The sequence below is a fragment of the Phacochoerus africanus genome, chromosome 11 (assembly GCF_016906955.1).
Source record: "Phacochoerus africanus isolate WHEZ1 chromosome 11, ROS_Pafr_v1, whole genome shotgun sequence".
Taxonomy (NCBI): Eukaryota; Metazoa; Chordata; class Mammalia; order Artiodactyla; family Suidae; genus Phacochoerus; species Phacochoerus africanus.
The window spans coordinates 28,729,033-28,752,197 of record NC_062554.1 but is presented as its reverse complement, the minus strand read 5'-3'; the positions used below and the strand labels follow the sequence as shown (position 1 = coordinate 28,752,197).

Genomic DNA, 23,165 nt, shown 5'->3' with positions numbered 1-23,165 from the left:
TAGAGCATAGATATTCATTTTAGACTTAACCTAAAGAAATTCGCAACTAGACAAACAGACTAGTCATAACATAGTCACATCCCTGAGCTAGGGGAGCCATGAAGAAATAATTGAGATATTGGAGACGAGAACTGCTGAGGAGATAAAGTCTCCCCCCAAAAGGTACGGCTCGAGTTTGTATGGAGAGTGAGCGGTAGACCTTGGACACACATTCTAAGCCAAGGAAATTGGGGGAACGAGGCAAAATTTTACAAAGGTATATGATGTACTGTACTCAAAATGTGTTCATTACGGCTAGAACAGGGGATATATATACCTTTTTCCAGGCAAGTTTCCACATATTAGAGTGAACTCTGATGTGTCTTTGGCCTTTCACTGAATCTGCATGCTACAAACCAAATGCTAATTTACACATGTTGTATAAGCTTAATATGCTATTTGAAAACAAAAACAAATATAGATCAGTCAAAATATTGAAACATTTAAGATATATTGGATATAACATTAAGATATAACATTTAGTAATAAAAAGAAACACAGTTCTAGACAGTAATATATGTGGAAAGGAATATTTATAAATGAGGCTTGAACTTGATCCCATGAGCAATGAGAAGTCCTTAAAAAGTCATATTTAAAGCTAATGACTTTAAGAATATCAGAAGCATAAGAAAATTTGATTTATAGAATGTTATGTCGACCGGAAGGACTTGGGAACTAAAAATCAGTTTTTTTGACCTATTAAAAGAATGTTTTATCCTATTGATATCAATTAACTTCACGTTGTTTTTATATTAAGTTTGTCCCTGATTTTAACAAGAACATAAAACTTGTTGGCCTTACATCCGATCACCATTCTCCCCTGGAAACCTGACTTATGCCACAAGGTGGAATAGTCTTTGAGTCAGTCTCTGTCAATTCCTCACCCAGACTAATTTTTAGTTCTTTCAGCCCACTTCCCCCAAACCATACACTTAAATAGCATCATTCACTTGACCTGTTTGGCAAAAAGAAAAAAAAAAATGTTTAGAAATTGTTAGAAATTGCCATTCTGGAATTTGACATGAAGTAATGAGCACACCAAGCAAACAATTTTCAGAACATCCACTCTGCCAGTACAATCTATTTTAGACAAACAATGGAAGGCTTAAAATAGCCGAAGTGTCATGGTGCCCATTTTGAAATGAATAAAATGTTTTAGGTGACAAAGGGACATGTTTTCTCTCCTTTGCAAGGTCACAAGGGAGATTGAACAAGTTTCTGTGATGTGCTACTGTAAAAAGGGAAAAAAAATAGCATGACCATGACTTCATGGGTATGAAAGTCATATTTGTACTTTCTAGAGGCTTTTGGTTGTTATTTTATTAACTAATGATAAATTTTCCTCACAACTTAGCAACAGTTCCACATAATTATTCCTCCCTTTAAAAATATATCTCTTTTTATAAGGTTATTACTTTCTATATTTCAGTAAAAAATAAATCTAAAGACTATATTTGTGTAAAAGTGTATCCTATCTAGCTGTAACGTTATAAAGGATGACATTTTAAAACCAATAGTGTGGGGCATAGAATTAATTAAACTGTACCATATAAATTTCCAAAACCTCATTATATTTTATATCCACACTATATGAAAATTATCTCTTGCCTATAGAAACTTAAAATATAAGAGCTGAAAGAAATTGTACAGATTTTTATATTGTCACAGTACAGGCATAAATCAACGGTACACTTAAAGGATATACATGAACAGAATGTAATAAAGGGACTTTTCATAGTTTTGTTGGATTGAGAAATACACAATAGATGATGAAGGCTTATTAACAATGAGAAGACACTACCACCAGCATCGCTATTGGCCTGATGGAACAAGAGGCTGAAGCTGAACTTCTCAAGAGTAGGAGCAAAAGAAGACAGGCTGACCAACATGGGTCATGGCCATCAAGGCATAGATGTTGATCCAACTATGGCCAAACCATGGAGATGCCTGAGAAAGCAAACAAGAGGCCAAGAGGCATATTATATATTGGTCAACAACCCCCCCTTTAAATGTATTTGCAATTACTATTAATCCTTTCCTAGAATGTAAGGGAAAGAGAAGTTCATATACTGTAGTCTGTAGAGGTTAGTTAACCTCTCTACTCACAGAGCTGAAGAGAGTAACTTATAAAACTTCTGGGTACATCATTGCTTTTGTCACTCAACATTCATTTGCCATGCAGTACTTTTTACAAATCATTTAGAAGAAACTTTCATTCTCCCAATGAAGAAACTATACAATGTTACAGATAGATGGGCAATGGTCAGAGATCTATACAATGGACAGAGATCTATACAATGGACAGAGACTTGTGTTCTTTAGATAACTTGGGAGTGGGAAAAAATAGCATTTTGAGGGGATTCTGGCAAAGTTAAGAGTGGGAAAAAAGAGTGTTTTGAGGGGGAAACATAGCATTTTGAGTAGGTTCTGGCAAAATTAAGATAGGAAAGATACATGTGTATGGATTTATATACCCATTCTCATAAGGATTAATTACCATCTGTTCATGATGGAAACAATTCAATGTGATCAACCAGCTGCCAGGTAGTGGACATGAGCATGCCATGCCAAGCTGTTACCTGTCAACAGCTGCCATGAACAGATCATCCTGGAGAGGAAAGCCCATGTGATTAAGTCCATGCATAGCTTCTGTCCCTGCTGCTATCTGTGGATTACACACAGGACAATAATGGAGCAACTGTGGAAACAGGCTCCCTCATCTTCACAGAATGGGTCATCTCACCCATCTGATTTTTGATAAAAATCTCTCTCCAGGAACCCTCCATTGAAAATGTACATGAGCATAGACTGTCACACAGTGCCTATCCTCTAAATACCGCTCCCGAAGACACCCTTGTTACCAATCTTTATCTTGTTCTTTCCAAGTCCTTGGCAAATTAACCAATCCATTAACCACCCTCCATGAAACTAAACGGGTTAGAGTTGCTGCTTCAGAGCATTTCTTATTCTAGACAATGAAGACAACTAGATTTGCTGCCTGAAGTTCTCACTGGTAAGTTTCCTTTCCACAATATTTGTCAGGTCCATTTTTAAGTCAGATTATACTGTAGCACAGTTTATTCCCATTCATGCCAAATACTGTGTAAATCCATCTGTATGCCAAGCCTAGACTTATTTAACTGGGTCTTCCGTTAACTAGACACAGGTAATTCTACATGAAGCTATAGTTTTAGATTCAGAGAAAGACAGTAAAATGTTTTGAGGAGTTCCCGTCGTGGCGCAGTGGTTAACGAATCCGACTAGGAACCATGAGGTTGCGGGTTCGGTCCCTGCCCTTACTCAGTGGGTTAATGATCCGGCGTTGCCGTGAGCTGTGGTATAGGTTGCAGACGGGGCTCGGATCCTGCGTTGCTGTGGCTGTGGCGTAGGCCAGTGGCTCCAGCTCCGATTCGACCCCCAGCCTGGGAACCTCCATATGCTGCCAGAGCGGCCCAAGAAATAGCAACAACAACAACAACAACAACAACAACAACAAAGACAAAAGACAAAAAAAATGTTTTGAGCAGGAACCCTTGGAATATGAGCCACATTTGCATGCAATGTACTTGTGACCTCAAGACCTCCTTGGGTGCATTCACAATATACAATTTTCATTTAATAATAGAATGCTTTCTCATATGTCCAACTTTCTGATTGAATGGATCAGATAACACATATTTCATAACGGATATCTTGAGTTTCATAGTCACTTAGAGTCCTATGGTCAGGCATTCTCTCTCTCTCTGGGCCTAATAGCAAATTCTAAATAAGAACTATTTTACTAAAGATGAAAATTTTGTCAGCAGAGTATAGAATGGCTTTATTTCAACATTTGAGAGTCTTCCCTGTGATTCTTTTATTGGGATTTCTAAGGCCCTCAGACAGTATCTCTGTACTACTACCACAGAATGTTCAAGTACAGTTTAGTCTATTTAGTCATATGACCCAAGAGGCTAAACTGCTTTTACCATAGCCTGGATGCAATGCAGAGCCCTTTCTCATTCTGGGAAGCTATTACATTATAGATTATCTGGTAAATGGATTAGAGAATCACACTTTTTAGTCTCTAAAATCTAAAGAATGTCACCAAGTATTCTTTCAATTTAATAAGTGGTTCAAAGGATAGCAACTTATTTTTCACTTTAAAAAGTGATCTCCTGACATGCTCATAAAGTTGAACCCCTAGCATTTTCAAAGATGTGGCAAATCCCTGAACTTCTCATAATTTCTCATACTCTTGTGTCTAAGGTATCTAGAATGTTTTCAATGTCATACTTTTCCGGTATAATTAGAACAACAGTATCAATGTATTGAACAAAGGTGCTATTCCAACAGACTATATTGTGACAGACAACATGAGAGCTTACATAATCCTGAGCTAAGATAGTGAGTGCTATATCTTTTCCACCAAAGATAAAGGCAAACTTCTTTTGATTTCTTTACGGAGTGCCTTGAAAACAAATAATTTCTTAGATCAATGGCTACACACTATTTTTTGATGACAATATGGAATAGTAGCTATGACTAGATGTCACTATTTGAATAAATTTACAATTACCTAATCATTTTATAAGACTTATTTGGCTTTCTCAATAACCCCAGACATGAATTACCTGAGGGTGTATAAACAGGTACCCCCAACACGGCTTTGACACTGATGATGGAATTATTCTCTTCAGATCCTTCAGGAATGCATTTTTGCCTGTGATTTCTATTCGGCTGAGGTAAGAGACAGGCTATAGCAGGTAACAATACCAAGGATCCTTTCTAGTGTGGTATTCCACTAATATGTTAGGGAGCCAACTGAGGATCCTACCTGTTCATAGATGTATCTAGTCCCACTCTACATTCTAGAAAAGGATGGGTCAATCCATGGATCTACTTGACTCACTTTGATATTGACTTGGACCAATACTTCATCTATTCCATGACTACCATAATCACAGAGGTGATTAGACACGCCAAACAACTTTTTATACATAAAAATCAATTAAAGACAAGCTCTATGTTTATGCATGCATTTCTGGAATATATTAGCTTGATCTTTTCAATCCCTATTTTTCTCCATTTTTGATTTAAATAATCAAGCACTTCGAAGAAATGCCTTAGTGTTGCATCAACCTTCTTATACCTAGGCTGGTCTTTACTTCAGAAAACTCAACAGTGACTCTTGCTTTCTATAAAATCATGCCTCCTTCATTGATTCATTCAACTTATAGTTATTGAGCACTTGTTAAGAGCTAAGAACATAACCAGACCTCAAAGACAGAAATACAGCAGGATATTCATCCTAACCTACTTGAATGGAACTTACTTTCTAAGTCAGAAATGTACATATATTTACAGTATAAAATGAAAATAAAGGAAAAGTAAAGCAGAGATAATATATGTAAAGAAGATATTGCTTGATCTGAGGGTCATCAAAGACTTTCTAGGAAGCAGATATTTGAGCTAAAATCTGAAGGCTATATACAGTGCATTAAGCAAGTGAAGGGAAGTGGAAGGGAAGTAGTGAGTTCAAAATTCCAACAGATGGAAAAGTACACACATAATCTTAATGAAGGCAGATCTAGTGGAGGGTTCTGTTCTGAAAATTGTATATCAATGATCAGACACACATCTTATGAATATTATTTCCTTTAAAATGAAAATTTATATACACCAAATATATAGCAGATCATAGCAGAAAGTGAAAATCAATTCCTAGAGAATTTCTCCTAATTCTCTCAATGTTGACACACTCAGATTTCAGCAGGTAAAAAAAAATAGGTCCTCTGTAATCCAAGGAGCTGGATTTATTCAACTCTTTCTTGCAAACAAATCAGAACTGATAATTATTTTAAATCATGACATAATTATAAAATAAGATTATATACCTGGAGAAAAGGGTCCTATAGATCTATATATATGCAAGGATACATACAGATTCAAGACGAATATCAATATATTGGAGTAGCCTTGTATAAAAATGGAAGAGGGAATGAAACAAAAGAAGGCAGGCCTTGAAGAACTAGTGAAGATGTATGTTATAAAATGATGGGGTATTTACATTGTTTTATATGTGACCCTATACTATAAAGAAAATGTAGCACTATAAGGAGGTATGGCAACGGCTAAAATAAAGATGGAGATGGAGAAGAAATTCAAAACATACAAGTCCTTAAAATTTATGTTAATTACCTTGGCCTTTATTCTAAGAACCCGGAAAAGATAACCCAGAGCTTTAGGGAAAAGTACTGGCATGATCGTATTTACGTTTTAGTGGATGCCAGAAGAAGAGTTAGAAGGCTATAGTTCAGATGAGGGATGGCTGTAGAGTTGAAAAGAGTGATGACTATGGAGATAGAGAAATGGCAAAAGGATTCTAAAAATACTTTCAAAGTTTTTTTCGCCCTTCCCTCTAATCATCAACTTTCTGCAGACAGAATATTTAGACATTAATATTAACAAGGAACATAGTGGTAATACATTTAATAGAATGTAGCCCAGGAATCACCTCCTAATTTTAAGAACTATGGCTAGAGGCATTGAGAACATCAACTTTTTAATGAAACTTCTAAGCTTCACTAGCATGGTGTAAATTGAGCACCTTGGCATTGCTATATTCTAGTGCCACATTTTTAACAGCTAGGTAGGAAAAGAACAGGAGAAGTCACTTTCAATGTAAATGATTATTACTTAATTTACAAAGAAATTAGTGCTAAGAAATCTTTAGAAGTTAATAGAATATCATTATCTGGCTAAGTTACACAGCATAAAACCTGTAATGCAGAAAGCCATGCATTTTTCATGTAAGTACTTGGTTCCCTTATGCTGTGAACAATGGTGAAGCAAAACCCAGAAACCTTGAAGTAACCACTTTATAAGATTAAATAACTCCAATGAATTTCTAAAGCAGGCGATTTTTTTTTTCCACACACTAAATTGTAGGAAGTTATATAAACCAGTGCCGTTGAATTATCTGGTTCTTCTATCTGAGAAATGACTCAGAGCTTGTTTTATAAATGTGTGTGGACTTTCTATCTAATCCAGATCTTCTCCTTTATTTTAAAATGCAATCAGGCACTCCAACAGGCAAGATACAGCATGAAAAAAAATATACTCTCAATCGTCATCAATAAAAACCCTTTCAACTAATGTTGGCAATGAAAATCTCCACGTAAAGAAAATGCGAAGTAAGAATACCTGTTGCCAAGTTTCAAACTGGGGATTATGAGGGTCAGATTATTGGTCAATTTGGTGAGGCTACAAAAATCTATTTGTCTCTGTGAAAGGTCATTTTGTAGATGTGATTAAAGCCTATAATCAATTGATTTCCTAGATAATCTGGGTAGACTTGATTCTATCAGTTGAAAGAAACTAAGAACAGAACTGAGGCTGACAGAAGGAAAAAATTCCATCCCTGCATAGTTTCATCTCATACTGAGAGCTCCAGCCTACCTTATTTGAAAGTCATCCTACCAATTTCAGTCTTGCCTTGCTAGCCTTCACAAGCATGTAACCGATGTTTTGCAATGCATATCTTAGTATGTTTCTCTTACTTGTTCTATGTCTAACCTATATCTGATTGAACTAGTGATATTCTGAAAGTATAAGCTATCATCCTTTTGGTTTGAGAGGAAGAAGAGAACTGTATGCCTCAGAATACTCTGGACCATGAAAGGAAGTGCACCTCCTCTTTATTTCGTATTTCAGGAAGGAAAGTTTCTGGATGGCAGGAGTGGGAAGAGAATTTCAGAATTACTGTAAAGTTAATCAAACTAAGATCTTTCCCTAGTTTCTGATAGCTGTTGTAGCTCATCCTAAACGTCAAAAATACCAATCTCTAATATTATTTTCTAGTATAACTGGATAAATAACTTCTTCCTTTTGTGTTTTTAGGTGGTGGGTGGGGGAAAAGACAAAGAGGGACCCTGTGTATAAAAAGAAAACACAGATTTAAATAAAGAATTAGAATCTATATGGGAAGATGTACAGAAAGAAGCATAAAGCATGCATGCTAGTTTTCAGGTTTAGTTCATTCATCTAGAACACATGGTCTCCTTCAAGGCAGATAGCCCATTGTTACCAATTTTCCTTTTCTCATGAATAAGTTCACCTTTCCCCTTTTATTCAATAAAATCTATAGCATCTTATTTCTTCAACGACCAAGCCCAAGTTATAGTATCAGATAGGAACTCTCTTTCTGAATTCTTTAAGACCTGTGCTCTCAATTGCAGGATTTTGTCATTGCTAGCACAGCTTTCTTGAATGAATGGCACATAGAATATCTAGCTCCAAGTGGAGGCTTCTCCAAGACAATCTTGCCTCAATAAAACACAGAAATGGCAATAATTGTCCATGAATAATATAAAGTGACTGTTTGAGAAAGTCTGGAGTAAAGTAGCTGTATAATGTAACAGAGAGCACTTCTATGCATGTTTAGAAAAAAAAAAGTCTCTGGCTGTTCTTTATTTCCAACAGGTTACATTTCCTGTAGCTTTCCAACTTCCCCAGTCCATGATAAGTAAAGAACCTTAAAACGTCCCACTCAACTTTTAGATGTACCTGTTGTCTACATAGGCTAAAGCAGAAGTTTAATTTCCACACCTGTAACTTTCCATTTGATAGTAGCACTAATATCACCACTTAAGCAAAGAATGGATTAGTGTACTTTATTTTGTGTTCTGCTGGGTACAGAGTGCTCCAGGACCTTCCTCTTGGTTCTTCTTCCTATAAGATCATAATATCTATAATAAGGTATTATCACATTGGTAATGGAAGAAGGCAAGTGGGGATTCTGTACAATGTTGAGATATCAGTTCCAATTTTACATACAGAAACTGCAATAAGAAACATGTTATTGGATCAAGACCCCTCATGAACTACTGTGCAAGTATTTGGAAACCTTTGTTTCAGCTGGCCCTATAATTCTCCATAATACTAAAATTCTTCAGTGGCATTCTGGGTCCCACAGGATAACAAACTACATTAGAAAAATCCCTGAAATGTTTGGGTTTTACCTTTTCTCTAGAGCACATTTGCCTCGTAAATGGTGAGAATTCCTTGTGAAGTGGACTATCACTATTCACTCACAAATTTGTAATGTTCTTACTGATACCTTATGCAGTAATCCTCAATATCCTCTGCTTTGAAGAGAATCTTGTCATGGGATTTTGGTGCAAAGCAAGTCTTTATCATAATGTGTCAAAGCAATATGATTTCATTTAGAAGGCAGGTATTACTCAAATCAGACAAAATTTCCATGGGTTTCCTATTGTGATTCCTGAGATTCCACTAACTAGCACAACCACTAGTCTCTAAGGTGAAACTATTCTGATTTCTATGTTGGATCTGCTGTTTTTGCAGGTAAATATGCTGCTGTACATTTGCTAAGTATATGGCCCTCCCTAGTCTCTGACACAGCAGAATTCTCTCATTCCTAACTAAATCAAATCTATAGTGTATCTAAACCAGAATTTACAACTTACAGAACAAAAAAATCATCAAGACATTTTCAAAGACTCTTGAGATTCTTTTACCACTGTATTTCTCAAAATAAAAAGAGAATGCCTTCCAACTACTCTTAGGGAAAAATTAGGGGATATATAGATTAATCACTAATAAAACACATTTTTTAAGCATCCCTATCTCCAAATGTTGCTGTATGTATCTACATCTCAAAGTCTGATCCTCCAACCACAGGACAAGAATTGTCTAAAATACACATTAAAAATGCATATTTCTGAACTTTATGCTAGTTTTAATTAACTAGATTTTCTATAAGTTCATCCTGAGAATATATATTAACAATCAAAAATAATCTGAGGGACACTGAAATTCAACAATTTCTGAAAATTTTACCAAGGCATTTATAATATTCAACTTCACGTTACATGACTCTCTTTTAAATCTAAACTAGTCAGACACCTGAACAAACAGGTAGAATCACCCCCTGAACATACTGGTAAATTCCTTTGATCTAAAATTAAGTTCTTACATCCCCAGGGAAAGTTTATTCGGTATCCATTCCTAAATACGTCCCAGTACCTGCTAATATAAGTTAGAAAAGTCTTGCAATTATTCTAGTGTATAAAAATTCTCTCCAAGAGTTTGAATTTGTAATTAGAATTATGGGCTTGTTGAGTCCCACTAATTCAGGAGAAAAGAGCACTTAAGGGCTGGAACATGAGAAGAATGCACTGTCTTCTGTAAGAAACTTGGTAAGATACAGTTATACAGCATCTTCAAGTGAGGAGGTAAGGATTTAATATGAAAAGAAAAAAGGTATTTGCTTCATCTAGTAATGGATGCTCATACTGGTAAGAAAGTCAGGGAACTGAAATTCCTTGAAATCTTTATTCTCATCTTAATCCTCAGGTCTCTACTCACTTATGATAAGTGCAATAACTTTTTTACTTAAAATATCTGATGAGTTTATGAATCTAATTCTGCCAAACCCCAAATTTTGCAAGACAAAAATCAACATAAGTTGCTAAAACTGAAATAATTCTTTATGGTGCAAGGAATGCTTCTGATTAGCCCTCTTAACGGACTGAAAAGAAATTGTAAAAGAAATATTTTCACTATCTCTTAATGGAACAGAGTTGAACTTTGACATTGAAAAGTCCATGGTGTACACTGTAACAGGAGGACACGGCAATTTCCAATGGGTCCCAGAGGAAGGCAGTGAAGCAACAGCTGCATCCTGCAAGGCATAATGTGATTCTCTGTACATGTAAGACAACCTCTGAGACCCTCATAAATACTTGATATTCTGCACGAGCAGATGGGGAAAAGAACCAGTGGGAATTTGAATTTTTATAGTTACTATAGCTTCATTTATACCTCAGGCCTGCTTTACATGATCTCTAAAATTATTTGAATCCAAAATATCTAAGAAAAAAGGCATTGACATATTTGTTCATGAGTGTATTTGCAATAACAGTTGGCTTAAGAGAAGCTGGCAGTAGGGTGTTAAATATGTGCCATTAATTACCAAAGTTAACAGGCTCAAATCTCTTGATTTTATAATCTAAATACACATTATATTGTCATCAAGATTAAATTTCTTAAATTTCTTGATTCAAAAAGGATTTTTTTAAAAAAAGATTCTAAATTAAATATTGAGTAACCTTTAGTCGACAATTACCAGCAGCTTTCTTCTCAGGTAACCATTAAAATAAAAAGATGAATTTATTTTGGGTGGCATTTTCATTTAAGGAATTCTCTTCAGCTTTTGATAGGAGAGTCTTTGCCTTCTCCGGCCCCCATCCTGCCATTTCTCTTTTTATTCATCATGTTCTTTTTTTGATATTAAACTCTCCCTACCTGTATTTATAAACTTTTTCACCTTTCCCTTTGCCTTTTTTTTTTTTAACTGTACACAAATATACCCATGTCCTTTCCAAATATTTGTGCCAAAATATTCACATTTTCTAACTACCTACAGGGTTTGCTCATAAAACTGGGTAAAAGTACTTAGTGAAATCCTATGCTATAGTCTTATATCACATACACTAGGTGATAGAAAATGATTAATAATAACGGGATCAGTGTCCAACAAATTATTTTTCTTTATCATTATATTTTCACATAAGTATTTCTTGAATGAATAAATGATAAAGAAATGGAAATCCTCTAAATTCTTGGTAGGTTTATATCTCCATACTTGTACAAGTAGTTAAACTGTATTAAAGGGATCGGGAATTTGGGATTATCAGATACAATTTAGAGTAGATTTACAAGGAGATCCTGCTGAGTAGCATTGAGAACTATGTCTAGATACTCATACTGCAACAGAACAAAGGGTGGGGGAAAAAATGTATACATGTAAGGATAACTTGATCCCCATGCTGTACAGCGGGAAAAATTTTTAAAAAAAATAAACACTTTGAAGTGAATTTTTTAAATGATGTTTGTTTAATAACACTCTGAAGAGGACCAAGCATCAATTTATTTAAGTGACTCTTGGAAATCAATGAGTGTTTGGTTGGCATCCTGTCATTTCTTTCCTTTTTTTTTTTTTAAGTTTTTTTGAAGTACAGTCAATTTACAAGGTTGTGATCATTTCTACTGTACAGCAAGGTGATTCAGTCGTACATATACACATATCCATTCTCTTTCAGATGATTTTTCCAAATAGATTATCACAGAATATTGGGCAGCTTTCTCTGTGCTATGTATCATGCACACTGGCCAGTCATTCCATATACCTCAGTGCGCAGATGTCAATCCTAAATCCCAGTCCACTCCCCCACAACCTGTCCCCTTCGGTAACCATAAGTTTTTCAAAGTCTGTGAGTCCGTTTCTGTTCCACAAATTTGTATCCTTTCATCTTTTTTTTTTTTTTAGATCCCACATGTAAGTGATATCATATGATGCTTATCTTTCACTGTCTAATTTCTTCAAAGTGAAATCTTGTTATGACTGGTTTCTCCTCCCTGCGGGAAGCAAATGGCTTTGTTTGAATTGTGTATGAACAGATATCACTGGCTCATCCTACCAGCTTGCCAGGCATGTTAAACGAAGACAATTCCAGCACCCGCCTCAACGGGTTGTTGCAAGCATTGAAGGAGATATTATTGTTTTTCTAATTTCCTTATTTTTATTATGATTTTAACTTTTTCCCTTATAGTTGATTTACAGTGTGCTGTCAATTTCTAATATAAAGCAAAGTGACCCAGTCATTTATATATATATACGTTTTTTTCTTACATTATCCTCCATCGCGTTCCATCACAAGTGACTAGGTACAGTTCCCCTGTGCTATACAGTAGGATCTCATGGCTTATCCACTCAGTCTCTGCCACACAGTAAGTGTGAAAGACATGTAATGACTTTTCTATAACTGGCCAAAGTATAAACATTATTTTCTCATTTGAAAACTGAAGCTTTAAGAGAGGTTAGAGACTTAGAGAGGCTTGCTTATGGGCAAACAACTATGAAAGTCAGAGATGGAATTTAAAACCAGATATATCCAAACCAACAGCCAAAGTTCTTAACCAAGATAAACCTGTTCCCAATTTACCCATTTTCCCTTTCCTGGTCCTACCTGCCCTTCTAATGGTTGGACACCTCTCAAGTGACATGAAGGGAGGCTGAGAGAAAAAAAAAGGTCAACTGATAGAGCTCATTTGTTCCCAGTTAAATATTCCCTCCTCACAATGTCAGGCAAGTGTGTGCATCTCAGTATCTCATTTTTCCTCATTTTTGTGAGCAGAGTTGGAGGGAAAAGCATAACTAGAGCTGTCCTTAAAGGGTATATTAGTATGTGGGTAGCATTTGGCATATGGGGAGTATGTAAACATATCTTCATTCAAAATGAACAATCATAGCATAAAATATTATGAGTAGGATAATGTTTAGTAATTCTGTTTAATAAGAACACGATGGACCTTGAATGTAAAGTGAAGTATTAGAACTTTATAAGGTAAGCAAAAGGAAATGAATAAAATTTTTGGTAGGAGAGAAAGAAACTTTCTTTTGGCAGAAGAAAACTTGTTAAATGAAAATAGAATTGAAATGTTCCTAAACTGTTTTCAATCTATACTCTGCTTACATAAAAATGCTCTCTGCCAAGAGGCTCAACATTAGTAAAATATATATGAGATTCAAAAAGTAATATTCACAACTCAGAATTGATATTTGGGAGAACGAAGGTGAGAAGCTATCAAGAGGGTGACCTCAGCATGCTCCATAATGATGTGATTAGATTTTTTTTCTTAGCAACATCTTTATGAAAAAATTCTATACATTCAGAAAAAGCAGAGTATGTGATTTTGACCTTAAATTTTACCCAAATTGATGAAATATAATCATTTTTCATCAAAAATGAAAATGCTTCCTTATCTAGAAAGATAAAACCATTTCATAGCAAAGAGATTCAATGTTTTATGAATTTTATGCTATTTGTCCACAGATGCACTTGCTGAATTTTCTCCAGCAGATAGTAAGTAGGCCAGATTCTACCTTCGTAGTACTTTTTTTCTCAGTGTTTTTTGCATTTAACAAATATCTGTGCTTGAAGGAAGGGAATAGGGCAGAGAAAAGAAATGTAAGTCTGGCCTATTACTCTTTTTTGCTTTTACTTTTCAGGGCCGCACCTGCAGTATATGGGAAGTTCTCTGGCTAGGGGTCGAATTGGAGCTGCACCTGCTAGCCTCTACCACTGCCACAGCAATGTGGGATCCAAGCCACATCTGTAACCTATGCCACAGCTTGTGGCAATGCTGGATCCTTAACCCACTGAGCAAGGCCAGGGATCAAACCTGCATCCTCAAAGAGATTATGTTGGTTTCTTAACCCGCTGAGATGCACCTGGAACTCCTGGCTTATTATTAAAAGCCAGTATTGGCAACTGCTAAAGTACTCCTGACATTCTTTATTTGTTACACACAGATGGACTGCACATCAAATACAGGGAGGAGCAGAGCCAAGGATTATGAGTCAAAACATGAGTTGTCAGTTGATAAATTCTCCTGAGTACCCAGTCTGCACAAAAGTCTCCTTTATATCTATGGAAATCTGCAGATTAGCAAATGAGTCACAGGAGGGTGTAGTGCAATGGAAGGGGAATGGTAAAGACAAAAATGACAGCTGAAAAAAATCAATGGCCAAAAGCTTGAAACATATGACCTATTCCCAGGTTTATGTCTTCATGCTGCTCCCTTTTACTCTGCTTTTGTTCACGCTGCAGGTAACATGTGAAATTTCCTCAATATGTATACATGCCCTCTCTCAATTCCGAAACTCGGCATGTGCTTATGACTATAAATAATTTCTCTCTTATTCACACTCTGTTGTCAGGCTGAATGAATCTGTCCTTAAGAAACCTCCCCTCGCCCTTCTCTTGATTTCATTAATTGCCCCTCCCCCATCTTCCCATTATCTCCAAACTGAACTCTAGCAAAGCTCTGGCCATGAAGATGAAAACAATAACCCTTTCCCATTACCATTACTCAATAACCCAAGTTCATTGAGTTTGGGATTAAAACATTTTCTAGCTTAGTTGCTAGCATAGAGTCTGGCATGGCATATGAACTTAGAATTTGGAACTAATACTGAATTGGCAGTTAAAATTCTCAAGTCTGAGAGCCACTAAGTAGTTAGTTTAAAAAGAGAAGAAAATCATGCATGCATTCCAAATCTACAATATTAGAATCACATCTCTTTCACAAATTCATGACAAGCATTATACTAGACAACAAATGGGAACATGCTTTGTTAACTGTAAAATAGCATTTAATTAATGTTAGCTTCAAATTGTGTGGAGAAAGTTATTTAGCTGAATCCGTATGTTTTACTGTTTACTATTATCAACAACAGAAACTTAAGGGACAACCTCATTAGCTGTTAAGGATATTATTTAAGAACAATCTATAAAATAAGAGAAAGGGAATAGACGTATTGTTCATTCATGCACTATGAAATTAGGTAAAATAATGAACTCACAAATGAAGGAAGAGGGATAAAATTAGAGATCTTAAAGTGATTTTTTGGTAAGAAACCTATACTACAAGAACAGACTCAAAGAACCCTTAAGAAAAACTCAAAAAGTAAACAACAGAAAAACATATTTGTTATGAGTGCCATGTCTATGAGGTTTCAATGGTTTAAGCGAGAAAAGGCTACTAAATTTGATCAGGAGAAATTCATAGCATAATAAATTGCATCTTTAGTAAAATCTATTCAAGAGCTGCCATTTTACATTGACAAAGCATTTAATTTACTTCTGTTACCAAGAAATCTGGCAGTCTCTTTCCTTGGACTGATTTGAACTAGAGTCCCTAAGAAACAAGATCACTAAATAATACCTTCAAAAATGACAATTACTTATAGTACAGTACAATTTTCATGCTTCTTGGTTTTGGCCATTTTCCATCTCATTTCTTAGGTTCAATTACAAGATGATCACATCATATATACTTTTATTTTTCCCAATCCATCTGACCACATAAGAAAAAAGTCACAACTATGCAATTAATTCCCCTAATTAATTAACTCTATTTCCCCTTCAGCCTCTTAGGGCATGCTCCATGCTGTTCTTCTATCTCAAGCCTTCCCTCCAACCTCCTTGCACGGAGCCTTGATGGTTCGGGCAGCAGGCCAGGATTTTCACAGCTTTTACAAACACATCAAAAATACATTACAATCCCTTCTGCGAATCTGTCCATGTATACCACTGTGCCACAGTTGCATCTCTGCTTAACTTCTTAACCATACTCCTATTGTTTCTCAATTTAACTGTGAAGTTCACTTCTGTAGTAGCCTCTCAGGGTTCATATTTTCAAGCTCCATGCTGTACCACGTGACACTGATCCAGAAGCCAAGAAAGATCCATACTCACACACACACAACCACCATGTCTTTATCCTCTAGCAATTCCATTAATTATCTCTTCACTGCATTTGTTCCGAACATTTCTTTTCTTATTTCCAAAGTTACAATGGACTTTTTATAGTTTTCCTCATGGAAATCTGTAATCTGTAATTTCCTCCCACCCAAACCTAGCCCTCCACTAATTATTTTGATATTGGTAAATAAAATTTCTCCCCTGTAAATTCTGTTGCCTGCAACCGTCTTCTTATTACTCTCCATCTCATTAGCTCTCCATTTCCAAGCTTAGTTGAAAGCAGAATGTTATTCTCTTGCCTGGCTTTTATTTTCTCATTCTCTCCTTCCCTTTAATACAATTACAGAGGTAAGTATCACTGATCCACTGAAAGCTGTCTTATAGTGAATCCCAAAGGACTAATAACACATGCATCATAGATCAAAGTGGTAAATATTTTCTACCTTGGTGTTAGACCCACTCCTAAAGACTATTGTTTCAAATGGAATTGCTGTTATTGGCATAGGAATATTTGAGTGCACATTTCTTGGAGAATTTTTTTTTTACTTATAAGCTCTATATATTTATGTCTAATTTCTGAAGGTCAATGTTGGCATAGCTGAAATTCACATAAGACTGCCCTCAGCCTTGAAACCATGTATATTCATTGCTAACATCAGTTGAGATATATTAAGTACAGGCTGTTACATTTTCCCTGGGCTTTATTACTATGTTGGTCCTTTCATCCTTTCAATTCATAGGAGGACAGAAAACAGGTATGTTATGCAGGTTTACATATACAAATACTTACAAATGCTATAATTGAACAGAGGTAAAGTATAGAGGACAATAAATTGAAACAATTATATTATCTGGCACTTATTAGGTAACATGCCCTGTGCACAGCACTTTAAAAAACACTATTCCTCGTAGTCCCATAAGATCAGTATTATTGTCATCCTCTTTACTCAGGTGAAAAGCAGGTTTTTGAGACTCTAAGCATCTTATTCAAATTTACACTGCTAATAGGGGACCCAAACAAGATGGAAACTCATGTCTTCTGACTCTAGATAGTAACAGAAGAGAACAAACATGGCTCCCAATTGGCTCTGTTATTTTATTTCATTTTATTTTAATTACTCAATGAATTTTATTACATTTATAGTTGTATAACAATCATCACAACCCAATTTTATAGGATTTCCATCCCAAATCACCAGCACTATTATTTTAGCTCTAACCTTTGTGCTCAGTTCCCCGTGCTTACTCATCTGGCTCTCCACTGTTATGAAAGAATGTTGCCTCTAGTCTGAAATATACATGATGGCCCATTCTCAAGGCTCTGCCTGCCAGGCTTGACCTTTAGAGGTATAACGTTTTCATTCATAAATAGGTTAAAATTTGCACAATGGAGAATAATATTTGCCTTTTTGGAGGTTTATAAAAACATTGTGACCAGACCTAGGTAGATGTTTACAAGAGCAAAGGAAGCTTCCACCAAGAAGTTTGCAACAACTAGCCTTGTTCTCTCCCTTTTTAGTATAAAAGAAGCCTAAATTCAAACTTGGTAGTTCTAAGATAGTTCTTTGAGACACTAGTCCTCCATCATCTGTCAGCCTTCTGAGTAAAGTCACTATTCCTTTCAACACCTCATCTCAATTTATTGGCCTGTTGTGCGGTGAGTAGTGCAAACTTGGACCCAGTAACAGAATCTAAATTCTTACCTAAAGACATCTAATAAAGCTTCAGAAAAATTATATTTTAAACATCCCTTAAAGGATAAATAGAATTATGACACAGAGATGGTCAAAAAGTCTTTCTAAAATTAAGGAGCAAAATGAGTGTCTCATTAAAGGAGAAGTTCCTTTCCAAACATATGCATCATAAAAATTTAAAGAGAAGCTCTATTCCATCTTTCAGGATCAGCATAATTCAGTAAAAACTAAAATCAGAGAATATAAAAATGATCAACATTCCAACATAAGGGAAATATATAAGCCATTGTTTTTACTGAGAATGTGGAACTAAAAAGAATCTTATAAACTGAAGTTCAATGTATTGTGCTAAGCACAGTTTTGAGCACAACATAAGCACAAAGTAAATAGTGTGCAGTTGATTCCTGGGCAACTTAGCATATCAGCAACCATGAAGGAAACAAGATAGATTTTTATTTTATTATTTATTATTATATTTTTATTACTCATTATATTTTTATTATTTATTATTATATTTTGTCAGCAAAAAATAATGGAAATGAGCAGGAACACAAAACTCATATGTGTTTAAAATATGTTTAAATATAGCATTTTATGATGTACAAATTTCAAAAATGGTGAGAAATATAAAGTAATTATTGCAATTATCCTCATTTCTAAAGGGAAAAGTAAAGCTGAGAAATGACCTATCACAGTGAATCAGTGACGGATTGGGATGCAAGATCTTGTCATCTGATGCCAAAAAGAAAGCAGTAATAGCAAGAGCGCCATAAAGTGTGTGGAAGTGCCTGCCTCATAGGTACACACACGTCCTTTTGAGTTCAGCCTGTCTATAATCCATTAGGGTCTATGCAGCTTGGACCCTGATATAATACTCACTACCATATATAAGCTGATCCTTTAGAACAGAAATATTCTGATGTTGCCCTCTTTTGCCCTTTTTTCTTTCTGATAACTTAGGAACCAGTCACTTTACACAGAGCATGGGAGTTTTGGCATCACCAGGTATGTATGCAGTGCCAGCTCATATTCTCATATAGCCTGAAGTATGAAACTCATTCTTAGTAAAGGAGAGTTGAGAATCTCAGTAAGGAAAGGCTTGCCACTGTTCCTTCCTCTTATCATGTGTCTTTTTTTTTTTCTTTTTAAGAAATAGAATTAGCCAGATGCTGTGTTCTATAGGGTCAAATACTATGAAGGAAAGGTTAGAAAAATGAGATTTCATATAAAAACAAATCTTTGGAAAAGCAAACTGAGACTAGCGTCAAATCTTGGACTCCTGGATGTCACATTTGGTTCATTTCACTGTACTTTGCCCTTTTCATTTGCATTTGCATCTCAGGATAGATAGCAACTAGCCTTTTTGAAACATTTGGATATTCAATTCTTAGTGCCCAGGACACCTTTAAGAGATTTTTGCATTACAGGCACATAATTCCCAAGCCAGAGAATAAAGCATTTCCTGCCTTAAACTCTGTGCTAAAGGCTTTGACTTCAGAGGTTTGCAAAAGGTAGCTTAAATAATACTTACTACAGTTAAGTTCTCATAAGTGTCTGAAAGCCCCATGTCCACCTAGGGGAAGGCTTCTTTTTATAGAACTTTTCAGTTATTTGTTCCATTCGAATTGAGCCTATTTGATTAAATCAATGCCTTTTACAATGACTGTAATTCAGCAGGTTTCTCCTTTGTTATTTAAACCTGGAGCCTCCAAATCTGTTAATCATTTTAATTCGCGAGCTAGGATAGAATACAGGATGAGTGGTTTTAGAGCTTCTGATATGTAATGATAATCTAATGTAGGCTGGGGGAAATCATTTTAATCTCCTCTTTTCAAACATTAGTCCACTGTCCTATAAACTATGCTATAGGGTACAATCCTCTGCTGGCATGGAATGAATGAGATGACCTTAATGGAGCTCTTTCACATCTAATGTCTATGGCTCTTTAATTCAGTTATCCTTTAGGCATGGAAGAGCTTTCCATCATTTCTCCAATGTCTAACTACCACTGTCGCTTCAAAAAAGCCTCTCAAGGTATGTTCTACTTTTCTGTCTTACTTGAGCTTCTGCTTCATGTCACTGGCTGCCACTGTTGCTATAGCTTTTCATCCCTGCCAGAATCACTTCCTGGTGTTCCTCCGGAATGTTATTGAGCAACTTGATAAAATGTCTCTTTCCATGACAGATGTGAAAGCATTTGTCCCCCATTTTATGACAGGTACATTTCTAACACCAGTCATTTCTGCATATTTATTTAGGTTAATATTCCAGAGATAGGAACCAAGTAGTTTATATGTATAATTTATACATAATCTTCTGCTTCTCCTGTTATTTGAAATTCAAGTTTACTGCCTTATGAATGTTTATAATCTTGAATAAGCAGAGCTGTAGGCAAAACATACCCTGATGCTGTCTTCTCTGAATCAACAGTGGAGATTTGCCAGACAAGTGACTTTAGATAAAATGGAAAAGATTTAAAGGAACAAGGAAAAGATAAATATACTCAGACAGCACACCTCTGACTAGTGGCGCACAGGTGGTGTTAAATACCTAAGATTTTATGTGTAGTATTTGTAAACTGTACACATGCTATGCACTTGGCTGAGTTAAAAATATATCAACAATAAAAACTAGCAGTCCTTTCCATGCAATTGGTTTCAGATGGAATTCTGCATGGGTGTGAACTTCAGCTTTTTTTTTTTTTTGGTCTTTTTAAGGCCAGACCCATGGCATTTTGAGATTCTCAGGCTCGGGGTCGAATTGGAGCAGTAGCTGCTGGCCTATATCACAGCCACAGCAACACCAGATCCAAGTCACGTCTGCAAACTACACCACAGCTCACAGCAACACCAGATCCTTAATCCACTGAGTGAGGCCAGGGATTGAACCTGCGTCCTCATGGATGTTAGTCGGATTCGTTTCTGCTGAACCGCGACAGGAACTTCTGGCTGTGAACTTTAAACAGGACTGTTTTTAAATAGAGGGACGATGGATTTATGGCCAAACTCTTCAAAATTTTGTGCAGTCAGAGCAGGTTGATAGAGGCAAGCTTACTGAACCATTCTTGAGGATGCGTGTCTTTCAGGGACATGCAATCAGTAGGTGGTGATTTTCTTTCCAATCCGTCATCTTATCAATGTTCTGTACAAATAGAAGTTATGGCCAATAATTCAGTAGGCAACTTGTGTCTGAGTTCCCTCACCAATTGAGGTGTCTAGACCTGAATGACGCTATTAATTCCATGCATTAGCTAGTCCACACCCCAGAGCTCAAGATTGCTCTCTAGAGGCAAATCCACCCCAAACAGAAATTTCAGTTTTCTCTTAGATAATCATATTATGCAAATAGTACAGACAGAAGGAGAAAGACTAGATGGCAGAGTAGAAGGATGTGAGCTCACCTCGTCTTAAGAAAACAACAAAATCACAACTAACTGCTGAACAACTATCAACAAGAGACTGGAAACTACCAAAAAAGATATTCTACACCCAAAGGCAAAGAAGAAGCCACAAGGAGATGGCAGGATGGGCGCTTTCAAGATATAAGCAAAACCCATATTTGCCTGCTGGGCAACCCACAGACTGGGAAATAACTATATCATAGAGGCTCTCCCAAAGAAGTGAGAGTTCCGAACCCCACCTCAGATTATCATGCCTGGGGGTGTGGCATTGGGAAGAGGTGGCCCTGGAACATTTGTCTTTGAAGGGCAGCGGGGCTTGTGCATAGGAGCCAACAGGACTGGGGCACACACACAGGTTTCACGTGCACTGGGTCCCAGTGCAAAGCAGGGACTCCATAAGAAAGGTATAATATTCTATGTAAGAACTCTTTATTGTAGTACACACTGTGAGAATACAAATGTAGGCATTTTTTATAGATTCAGGTATAGATGGAGGCACAGAAAAAGAGGTCTCTAAATTACGTTTATTAGTTTTCACTCCCTCTTCTCCCTCTTACAAATTCTGTGACTCTGGTTAATTAATCTTGTTAAGTTTCAGTTTCCTCATGGTGAAATGGGAATTGTCTTAGGCTGGCCTCATAAGATTTTCCCTAGTAATAGGATCAGGAATGTGGGGAATTTTTGGCAAAGAGTGAAATACAATAAAAGTATTAATTATTATGACATAGTACACACACAAAAAAATTGAAGAGTTTAATCTAACAAAGGATACTCACATATTTTTTTAGTTTAAGGGGTTTGAATAAACGAACTGTTATTTAAGGAGATTGCTATCTTTTAAGATAACCCTGTAGGTTTTACATCGTCAGGGCATTCATTTGCACTGAAAAAAAAAAAAAAAAAAGATTCAAGTTTTATACCCTAAAAGGCAACATCTATTTTTTAAAGTCAATAGGATGCCTGATAACAAATAAGGCCTAAAGAAATAATAAGAAAATACTAGATTAAAACCACGTTACAAATTAATTCATAATGATGATACAAAGAAAATCTTGAAAGTATTTACAATATAAATTGCTGAATTTCTAGTTGTGACCAGAAACAGAGATTGATATGTAATGTAAAAAATGAAAAAGATAAAAGTATCATAAGAATTATTGATAATCATAAGAAACATACATGAAGGTAAAGGTATTAGAATATTAAAAACAGAAATGAAGAGGTAAATATGTGGCCATACACACACCCCAAAACACCAAAGTGAAATCCCAATGAGTGAGAGGTAGATATAAAGTAAGAAGAAAAAAAAATAATAAAACCTAAAAAAAAATCAGGATGAAAAAGTGAGTATAAATAAAGAAACCACAATATCAGAACCTCAGAGAGAGAACTCAGGGTAACACGGACATAGAAGCATTGAAGACATTTTTTATTTATTTTTTATTTTTATTTTTGTCTTTGAGGCCCACACCCATGGCATTTGGAAGTTCTCATGCTAGGGGTCAAATCAGAGCTGTAGCCTCTGGCCTCTACCACAGCCATAGCAATCTCAGATCTGAGCTGTCTCTACGACCTATACCACAGCTCATGGCAACGCTTGATCCTTAATCCACCAAGCAAGGCCAGGGATCAAACCTGCATCCTCACAGTTACTAGTCAGATTCATTTCCGCTGAGCCACGATGAGAACTCCCTTAAA

The 23,165-nt window shown here is 36.0% G+C and overlaps 1 long non-coding RNA gene across 1 annotated transcript in view; it reads left to right on the top strand.

Annotated features, from left to right (window-relative positions):
• Nucleotides 1-20,095, top strand: part of LOC125110578 (uncharacterized) — a 40,793-nt gene extending 20,698 nt beyond the window's left edge. The window contains exons 3-4 of the long non-coding RNA XR_007130668.1: nt 19,028-19,072; nt 20,022-20,095. This is a non-coding gene — a long non-coding RNA (uncharacterized LOC125110578). The remainder of the gene's footprint in view (nt 1-19,027; nt 19,073-20,021) is intronic.
• The last annotated feature ends 3,070 nt before the right edge of the window (nt 20,096-23,165 follow it).